This window comes from Nicotiana tomentosiformis, chromosome 10, assembly GCF_000390325.3.
Source record: "Nicotiana tomentosiformis chromosome 10, ASM39032v3, whole genome shotgun sequence".
Classification (NCBI taxonomy): Eukaryota; Viridiplantae; Streptophyta; class Magnoliopsida; order Solanales; family Solanaceae; genus Nicotiana; species Nicotiana tomentosiformis.
This window is the reverse complement of record NC_090821.1, coordinates 15,217,787-15,223,884: the sequence shown is the minus strand read 5'-3', so window position 1 is coordinate 15,223,884 and position 6,098 is coordinate 15,217,787. Positions and strand designations below refer to the sequence as shown.

The following is a 6,098-nucleotide window of genomic DNA, read 5'->3' as shown; positions in this document are numbered from 1 at the left end:
GGAGTTATGGCCCTCCCTCAGTCTCTGCCTTTACCTCTGACAACTGGCAGAGCCGCACCTCTGCCTCTAGGTAATGTCATCGCACGCGTCCTCACCATTTGTTAGAGAATAAGAGAAAGATACTTAGCACAACATTGACTGCACGAAAGGAGATGAAGAAAGAGAAGTTTCCTAACACCTTATAGCCTCTCAAAGATAAGTATGGACGTCTCCGCACCCATCCGCAAGACTCTACTAGGTCTGCTCATGACTCAAGAGACCTATGTGAACCTAGTGCTTTGATGCAAAGCTGTCATGACCCAATTCCCACCATAGGCCGTGATAGCGCCCAATGTCGTCGTTAGGCAAGCCGACGGTGAACCATCAACTTAACTATTCATTCTTAGACCTTTCAAATCGTGGGTTTTTATTAAGTAAATGAAATTAGGTGTAGAAACCATGGATACATACTTACGTTCTTACTAAGCCATAAAGCAAGAATGAAACATAAAGCAAAATGATGATAATATTCGGTACAACCATAATCATCTACTAAAATTCCCAAAACCCGGTGTCACAAGTGCATGAGCAATCTAGTAGAATATATAAACCACTATAGCTATTGTCTGAAATAAAATAGACAGAAATGATAAATATAACAAGAAGGAGACTCTGGGTTCTACAGATCAGGACATGGAGAGCATCTCACCACTAAGTCTCCGGCTAGTGCATAGCCCGCCCGAATGACCGCCTGAAGTACCTGTCTCAGTACCTGCACAATTGGTGTAGAAGTGTAGTATGAGTACGTAAATTAATGTGTGTTAGTAAGTATATTTTCTAACCTCGAAATATTAGTAACGAAGGGTCGACAATGACACTATTAGTGGTCCAATAATTAAAGTACATGAAAATAGACAGGCATGAAATACAACATGTAGCGATGAAATAAGTACTGTAACTAACGTGATCCTCCAACGTAGTAATAATATGAAATCCTCAAGTACTATATGCTATCTTAAACGAACAAGAAAATCAAGTAGATATCAAGTCTCAAGTCAAGAAGGAAATCTCATGTGAATTCTGACTTTTATCGATTATTATACACGAACTCTGCCGAGGTCATGCAGCCCGATCCATTATAATAGTGTACACTGCTGAGGTCCTACGGCCCGATCCATAGATGCATCTCAAATATATTGTCGAGGTCGTACATCCTGATCCATAATGCTATTTCATAGCACTGCCGAGGCGTACGGCCCGATCCATAGGAATAAAGAAACTTTCCGAACTACGGGTCACATAAACACAACACAAGGATAGGAATATAAGGAAGACATGATTGTTTTTACCGACAATCAAGTATTCCGCCAAAACTCAAGGTAAAGAGGCCGGTCTAACATAAATTCTAATCCAATCTCAATTATAAATTTAAGTAACTAAACTAACAAATTTTGTTCAAGTAGTACAAATAAGGCATGGTAAAGTTTTATGTCTATCCTGACATAAATATAATTCTAATTACGCACGAACTCTCGTCATGTCATACATACGTAGCACCCATAACAAGTAGCACACAACAATCAGAAAACCTACGGAATAATTTCCCTCTTACAAGATTAGGCAAGACACTTACCTCGCTTCCAAGCCCTCTACTTGGCTCTCAAACCTCACTAGTCACCTCAAAACAATGCTGAGCAACCCAAAACTAATCAAAGGACGTATAAATTAATAATTTTATGCTCAAAAGTTCATAATTTAACTATTAGAGTAATTTTCCAACCCAACTAGAAATTCCACAAAGTCAACATTGGGCCCACGTGCCCGGATTTCGAAATGTTTTGAAGATAAATGTTATCTATGGCATTATAAACTCAAATATATAACTTGTACTCAATTCCATAATCAATTTCGTGGTCAAATTCTATTTTTACTAAACCCTTGGTTCTTCAATAAAATCCCAAAATTCCATAAATTTCTATGTTAAAATCTACCAATAATTCATGTATTTAACTGATAACTGGTTGAAATCACTTACCTTATGATGCTTGATAAAAATACCCCTCCAAAGAGCTCCAATATCGTCCAAGCCAAATGAAAAATGGGGAAAATCAGCCTAATTCCCGTATTAATAATGCATTCTGCCCGGGTCCTTCCTCCTTGTGATCGCGGAAGTCTCTTCACGATCGCAAAGGCCAAAACTCCAGCTGCCCAAAAATCATCTTCATGTTCGCGATAGCCAGGTCGCATTTGTGATTCCTCTTGACCTCTGCCCTTCGCGTTTGCGGTCCCAGAGCCGCATTTGCGAAGGCTTAACGCCTGCCAAGCACATCCGCCCTCTTCCTCCTTCCCGTTCGTTCTTGGACCTCCCATTTTGCATAGGAGAGCCAGGTCCTCCCTCGCGTTCGTGGAGCCTTCTTTACATTCGCAGAGCCTTCTTCGCGTTCGTGGAGCCTTCTTCGCATTCGCGAAGAGCGATCAACTTCTCCTCCAAAAATCCTCCCTCTCAATCGCGGAACACCCTTTGCGATTGTGAAGCACACTAGCACCTACAAAATCTGCCAACTTCAAAAATTCTCCGGGTGATTCTAAGCTCACTCGAGCTTCTGGGACCCCGTCCAATCATACCAACAAGTCCATAAACCTAATCCAGACCTACTCAAAGTTTCGGAATACATAAAATAACATCGCAACCAAGAATCGCACCTCAAAACCAAATTAATCAACTTTTAAACTTCAAACTTCTTCTAACCAACTCCAAACGCAATGAATCATACTTAGATAACTCGGAATGACTCCAAATTTTACGCACAAATCACAAATCACAATATAAACCTATTCCAAAGCTCAAAATTCTAAACAGATATTGACTACCCCAAAGTGTACTTCAAATCATACTTAAAAATTCTAAAACCTTCAAGTAACTTCCAAAAATAAGCGTTGAAACTCCCCCGGTCCACCTGAAACTCGATCTGAATATACGCCCAAGTATAAATCATCATATGAACCTATTAGAACCTTCAAATCTCGATTCCGAAATTGTTTACTCAAAGTGTTGATTCACGTAAAATTTGGCTACCTTAGACCACTACTATGGAACTAAGTGTTCTGGATTTAACCAGAACCCTTTCAAAACCAAACCAACCATCTTCACAAGTTATAAAATAGGGAAAGCACATATAGAAAATCTTAAATAGGATAAACAAGGATCTAGAAAGAAAAATGACCAGTCGGGTCGTTACACTTTCCATGTCCATTTGCCCCGTGGCTATGAGTAGGTATTTTTGAAGTAGTCGTCGTACCTGCAAAGGAGCCAATGGAAGTGGATTATATTGGTGTGCAAATTTGAGGCAAAGTAGTGTGCATCACTGATCTCGTTCAATTTCACACCTTAATTCAAGGTTATGAAAACAGTCGATACAATAATAGAACCCAACAAGAGTCGGGGTCGAATTCCGCACTCAATACCTCTCGGTCAGAGAGTGATTTTGACAATTTGGCTTTCTCAAGTCTAAATGGGTATTGAACAAAACGGTTGATGAAAGATCAAGTCGGGTTATTACTATCTCTAAGTTGAACCATTTAATTGGGATTATCAATCTCTCGACTGACCCAATTTCTTGTTAGACAAGTTTTCTTAGAATAAGTCTCTCTTTCTCAAGTAGAGACCAAGTCAAATAGGCATGAACTAATGTTTGCAACCATTAATTTCACAAATAAAAGCAAGAACAAGGCTAAATAATAAACATTCAACCATAAACAAGCATTAAATTAAACACCCATTAAGTTTACACACTAGGTTTGAGTCACAACCCTAGTGAATATCTAGCTACTCGTGCTTGAAATGGAAGAAATAGAAGAAGAAATGATGATTAAATTCATATTGCAAGATTAATATGATAAAATATAAATTAAAATAGCTCAAAATATGAAAAACTACTAAAAAGAGTAAAAGGAAATGGCTACTGTAGCAGCTGATGTAAAAGGTTGACCTAAAAATATGAAACTCGTCTATTTATACAGGGCTGAAAATTTTTGACAAAAATGCCCTTTGGGAGGTTCTGCGGCCGCACAATTCATTGTGCGGTCCGCACTTTTCTTCAATTTGTCAGGATTAGAAGTCTACGGCTGCATAATTCTGATATGCGGTCGCAATGCACTCTTTTTGCAGTCCGCACTTTTACATGTGCGACCGCACTTTTCTCTTCTGCGGTCTGCACTTTTATATCTACGGCTGCATAGCTCTTCTTCTGCGGCCAACACAATTATTGTGCGGTCCGCACTTCTGGGGGACTTGGAATGCACCTTCTCTAAACTTTGCTTTGGCTTAGCTTTTACGGCCGCACAATTCATGTGCGGACCGCACTTTGCACCAAACTCTGATGGCTTTACTTCATAACCTGCGGCCGCAGATGATATTCTGCGGTCCGCACTTCTGAGCTTTTGTGCTTTTTATGTCATTGAGTTCAGATTACTCCTTTTTGAGTTAGATTTCATGTCGGGAGTTCATCTTCCATTATTCCTGCAATTAAGCATATTTTATTAGTTTTCGGGAACATAATTAAACGCTTTTAGACTAAAATAAAAGCTAAAAGGCACTAATAAGTAGTCAAAATCCTCACTTATCAATCGCTCCCCAAATTTAAGTTTTTGATTTTACTCAAGCAAATAAAGTAGTTCCCACCTCCACAAGTTAAGAGCCATTCTAGCTAATCAAAAGTGAGTCATTCACATATCAATTGGGACCAACATTTACCCACACCACTTATGATTATCAACAAGGCAACAAGTTAAACTTTCATTCACAAGGAAGATAGCTCTTTCATGTAGGTCATTGTGGATCCCAAACTCCTCCTCCTCTACTCTCCATTTGCCTATCTCGCTTAAGAATTTAGTACTCAATCCAAAGATTTGCAAAATGTTCACTCATCTCTCTCAAAAGAATGTCGCAAGTACGGCTTTAAGTACCATAGGCTTTCCCCTCATGTAGATCACCTCTAATGTAAGCTCACTCGGCTTGAAATCATGTAGGGCTTTTTCGGAATGCAATGGAGGCTTTTGGAATAAGGTTGGATATGCTATGATAGAACAGTTTGATCTTTCCTTAAGCACTACATTTTCTTTTCTAGGCTCAAGCTTTGCCAATTCTTTGAGGCATTTTCTTTTCCTTGGGGGAACTAGAGAGACTTAACACCACTCTTTCTTGATCGTGACATTCATTTTCTCCCTCTTGATTTCTCCATGCTTTGCATCATTACTTTTCTTTGAATCTCTTCAACTCTTCAACTTATTCACGTCATGCGGCCTCCTCTCCTCCTCCAAGCGAGACAAGTGGTCCGCCACTTAATTTTCACTCCTTTTTCGATCTTGGATGTCAATATCAAACTCTTACAATAATAGCACCCATCTTATCAACCGATCTTTAGAATCTTTCTTGCTTATAAGATAGCAAAGTGCCGAATGATCCGTATGAACAATAACCTTTGCACCCATCAAGTACGGGCGGAACTTCTCAATTGCAAACATAATGGCAAGGATCTCTTTCTCTGTAACGGTGTAATTGACTTGGGCATCATTCATGGTCTTACTATCATAGTAGACCAGATGAAAAATCTTGTTGATACGTTGCCCCAAAACTGCTCCAACCGCAACATCACTAGCATCATACATGAGCTCAAAAGGAATACTCTAATTAGGAGTGGTGATAATGGGAGTGGTTGTCAACTTGAATTTTAACAATTCAAAGGCTCTCATGCAATCATCATTGAAGTGAAATTTAGCATCTTTCTCTAAGATCTTGCACAATGGGTTCACCACTTTAGAAAAATCTTTTATGAAGCGCTGGTAGAACCCCGCGTGACCCAAGAAACTTCGCACGCCTTTCACCGAAATTGGAGGTGGAAGTTTAGAGATCACCTCTATCTTTGGCTTGTCGACCTCTATGTCATTCTTTGAAATCTTGTCGCCAAGGACAATTCCTTCCTCGACCATGAAATGACATTTCTCCCAATTCAACACCAAGTTCGTTTCTTCACACCTTGCCAATACTTTGTCCAAATTAGCCAATCAATCATCAAAGGAATCCCCGACCACCGATAAATCATCCATGAAGACTTCAAGGT

General features: G+C 39.5%; 1 long non-coding RNA gene across 1 annotated transcript; it reads right to left on the bottom strand.

The window, feature by feature from the left end:
• Positions 1–506: 506 nt before the first annotated feature.
• LOC117273418 (uncharacterized) lies at positions 507–3,280 on the bottom strand. Its single transcript, XR_004503424.2, has 2 exons — positions 3,204–3,280; positions 507–751 (listed from the first exon to the last, which is right to left on the bottom strand). It is a non-coding gene; the product is annotated as an uncharacterized lncRNA (long non-coding RNA).
• Between the last annotated feature and the right edge of the window lie 2,818 nt (positions 3,281–6,098).